Genomic DNA, 4,583 nt, shown 5'->3' with positions numbered 1-4,583 from the left:
CATTTAAAAATATTTCTTCAATTAGCAGACACTTTCAAAACCAATGGAGCTTCTCCTGAGGCAATACGTTTAAGATTATTCCCTTTTTCCCTCAGGGACAAAGCTCTATCATGGTTAGATTCCCTTCCACCCAATTCCATTACGACTTGGGATAACCTTAGAAGAGTATTCCTTGCTAGATATTTTCCCCCGAGTAAGACCGCCGTTCTTCGAAACCATATAACTAGATTTACCCAAAACCAAGGAGAATCGTTGTTCGAAGCTTGGGAGAGATATAAAGAGTTGTTACGAGCATGCCCACATCATGGCTTAGAAAATTGGTTAATCATTCAAACGTTCTATAATGGACTTCATTACAACACAAAGATGACCATCGACGTTGCCGCAGGCGATGCTCTGATGAACAAACCTTATCCTGAAGCTAGTGCCCTCATCGAAGATATGGCTCAAAACCATCAATCATGGGGAGTCGAACGAGCGACAGTTGAGAAGAAGGAAGCCCAAGGAGGAGTGCATGAACTAAGCTCTATAGACATGATGCAAGCTAAAATGGACGCATTAGCCCTCAAAGTCGAGCATATGTGCATAAACCCGAATATTGTAGCCGCAGTTTCGTCGGATTGTGAGATATGTGGAACCCAAGGACACCAATCTGCAGAATGCAGTCTATTAAACGAAACCCACTCTGAGCAAGTGAACTACACCCAAGGGAACCCATACTCGAATACCTATAACCCTGGATGGAGGAATCACCCGAACTTCTCCTTTAAAAACAATAACCCTATTCAAAATAATGAACCTCCGAGACCTAGTTATCAAGCCCCTAGATCAAATCAACCTATGCAACTTGTACCATCAAAGCCGAGCCAAGAGAAAATTATGGAAAATTTTATCACCGCTCAAACCCAACAAAACAAGGAGTCCATGAACCAAAACATTCATGTTAACGAATTGATTACTCAGTTAGGAACCAAGGTTGACCAAATAGTTACTCATACCAAGATGCTTGAAACCCAGATCTCTCAGGTAGCTTTAAACCAAGCCCCTCAGACTACACCTGGAGGACAATTCCCTGGACAACCTCAACAAAATCCGAGAGGACAAGCCAATGCCATTACCCTACGAAGTGGGAACGCTTATGATGAGCCACCAAACCCTAGATTAAGTGAACCCGAAACTTCTAAGGAATGTACCAAATCCACGGTCGAAGTAAAGGAACCAGAGGAATCTGAAAACCAGGAAGGTCGAGAGAAAGGAGAAGAACCTAAAGATAAAACTTACGTACCACCCCCGCCATATAAACCACCTATACCATATCCGCAAAGACTCAAACAAACCCAGATCAATAAACAATATCAAAAATTTATTAAAGTTATAGAAAAACATCATGTAGAAATCCCTTTCACAGAAGCCATCACCCAAATACCTTCTTATGCAAAGTTTCTCAAAGACATCCTTACCAACAAACGTAGACTTGACGATTCGAAGCCTTTGGAATGTAATGCTATTTCCGAGGACAAATTAGCAAAGAAAGATTAAGATCCTGGAAATTTCTCCATTCCTTGCCTTTTGGGTAATCATGTCATCGAAAAAGCTTTTCTAGACTTAGGAGCTAGTGTGAGCCTAATGCCTTTAGCAGTTTGTGAGAGGTTAAACTTAGGAGAATTACAACCCACTAAGATGTCACTTCAGTTAGCTGATAGATCTGTTAAGTATCCGATAGGCATTTTAGAAGATGTTCCTGTTAGGATAGGTCAGTTATTTATCCCTACTGATTTTGTTGTCATGGACATCAAAGAGGACAATGATATACCAATCCTTCTAGGTATACCATTCTTATCGATTGCAGGAGCCATAATAGATGTCAAGAAAGGAAAGTTGACATTTGAGGTAGGTGACGAGAAAATAGAATTTATACTTTCGAAATTTCTTATGGCACCTGTGATGGGAGACTCGTGTTATGCCTTAGATATAATTGATGAATGTGTTAGAGAATTAGAACAAAAAGAAATTATAAAAACAATTAAGTTACCATCAACTCTCATAAAGGAAGATGATGACTTTAAGAAACCCTACATCGATGATAACCTTTACGAATGTTTATCCCTTACCCCAGATCCTATGCCATGCCCTAAGAAACCAACCTTAGAACTTAAGGAACTGCCCAAGAACCTGAGATACGATTTCCTCGATGAAAAGAAGAACCGTCCAGTTATAGTTAGTGCTACCTTGAGCCAAAAGGAAACGAACCAACTTTTAGAAGTTTTACGAAGATATCCCTCAGCCTTAGGATATAATATCTCTAACCTGAAAGGTATAAGCCCATCCGTATGCATGCATCGGATTTCGCTCGAAGAAGATTCAAAACCCTCTAGGGAACATCAGAGAAGGATAAACCCTATAATGAGTGATGTTGTTAAGAAGGAAGTTCTTAAGTTACTTGAGGAAGGTATAATCTACCAGATCTCGGATAGTAAGTGGGTGAGCCCTGTGCATGTAGTACCTAAAAAGGGAGGCATCACAGTAGTGCAAAACGATAAAGGCGAACACGTAGCTAAACATTTAGAAGGAGGATGACGGATGTGTATAGATTATAGAAAATTAAATAAAGCAACTAGGAAGGATCATTTCCCTTTACTATTTATAGACTAGATGTTGGAGCGTCTAGCCAGACACTCTTACTTCTGCTATCTAGATGGACACTCTGGATTCTTCCAAATACCTATCCACCCCGAAGATCAAGAAAAAACTACCTTTACATGCCCTTATGGAACTTTTTCCTACAGACGAATGCCATTCGGCCTCTGTAATGCCCGAGCTACTTTCCAACGTTGCATGATGTCTATCTTTGCATATTTCCTAGATGGTATCATGGAAGTGTTTATGGATGATTTCTCGGTTTGCGGATTTGATTTCCACAATTGTCTTGCTAACCTTGAGAAAATCCTGGAGAGATGCGTGGAGGTGAACCTCGTGCTAAATCGGGAAAAATGTCATTTCATGGTAACCGAAGGAATAGTTTTAGGACATATAGTTTCCGAAAAAGGTATAGAGGTAGATAAAGCTAAAATAGAAGTTATAGAAAACCTAAAACCACCAAAAACCATCAGAGAAGTCCAAAGCTTTCTTGGACACGCTGGATTCTACCGGCGTTTTATTAAGGACTTCTCCAAAATAACTAAACCTTTAACCGGACTTTTAATGAAAGATGCTGAATTCATTTTCGACGAAAAATGTAATGACGCATTTAATCTTTTAAAGCAAGCATTAATCTCTGCACCCATTATGAAACCGCCTGATTGGTCAGAACCATTTGAGATAATGTGCGATGCTAGTGATTACGCAGTTGGAGCCGTTCTAGGACAAAGGAAAGATAAAAAATTACATGCCATTTATTATGCCAGTAGAACCCTAGATGCTGCCCAACTTAACTACGCAACAACTGAAAAGGAATTACTCGTTGTAGTTTTCGCTATAGACAAATTTAGATCTTATCTAGTAGGAGTAAAAATTATTGTTTACACCGATCATGCTGCCATTCGTTACCTATTAAGTAAAAAAGATGCCAAGCCCAGGTTACTCTGATGGATTCTATTTCTACAAGAGTTTGATTTAGACATAAGAGATAAAAAAAAGGCACTGAAAATGTAGTAGCCGATCACCTTTCTAGGCTAGAACATCTAAAACCAGAACTAATACCCATAAATGATGATTTCGCCTATGATAGACTGATCGCTAGAGTGGAAACCATTGAAGATGATAACCTAGATCCTTATGAGCACCCACAAAATTCCTTAGCAATAAATAACGTACCCTGGTATGCATATTTCGTTAATTACCTAGCTGCTGACATAGTACCCCCTGATCTTGACTACCACCGCAAGAAGAAATTCTTCCACGATGTGAGAAATTTCTATTGGGACGAACCGCTCCTTTTCAAAAGGGGTAAAGATGGCATTTTTCACCGTTGCGTTCCAGAAGAAGAGGTAAATAGTATTATCGAGCATTGTCATTCTGCACCTTATGATGGACATGCGAGCACCTCTAAGACATACACCAAGATTCTTCAAGCTGGCCTATTTTGGCCTACCATGTGGCGTGATGTCTATGCTTACATTGTCAAGTGTGATAGATGCCAACGCACTGGAAACATTTCAAGACGTGATGAAATGCCTCTAAGAAACATTCAGGAAGTAGAACTCTTTGACGTATGGGGTATAGATTTCATGGGACCTTTTCCACCATCCTTAGGAAATAGGTATATCTTAGTAGCTGTAGACTATGTGTCTAAGTGGATTGAAGCTATAGTTGCACCCACAAATGACACTAGGGTAGTAATCAAACTATTTAAAAACTATATATTCCCTAGATTTGGAACACCACGTTTAGTCATAAGCGATGGAGGATCACACTTTATATCGAGAATATTTGACAAACTTTTAAGAAAATATGGAGTGAGGCATAGAGTAGCAACACCGTACCACCCACAAACTAGTGGCCAAGTAGAAGTATCTAATAGGGAGATAAAACAAATCCTAGAGAAAACTGTTTCTATTTCTAGGAGAGACTGGTCGCAGAACCTT

General features: G+C 39.6%; 1 non-coding gene across 1 annotated transcript; it reads right to left on the bottom strand.

Annotated features, from left to right (window-relative positions):
- Positions 1-204: 204 nt before the first annotated feature.
- LOC127088539 (small nucleolar RNA R71) lies at positions 205-311 on the bottom strand. The gene has a single exon (XR_007790370.1). It is a non-coding gene; the product is annotated as a small nucleolar RNA R71 (small nucleolar RNA).
- Between the last annotated feature and the right edge of the window lie 4,272 nt (positions 312-4,583).

Source organism: Lathyrus oleraceus, chromosome 5 (genome assembly GCF_024323335.1).
Source record: "Lathyrus oleraceus cultivar Zhongwan6 chromosome 5, CAAS_Psat_ZW6_1.0, whole genome shotgun sequence".
NCBI lineage: Eukaryota > Viridiplantae > Streptophyta > Magnoliopsida > Fabales > Fabaceae > Lathyrus > Lathyrus oleraceus.
Note: the sequence above shows the minus strand (reverse complement) of the source record. Positions and strands in the feature narration are given on the sequence as shown.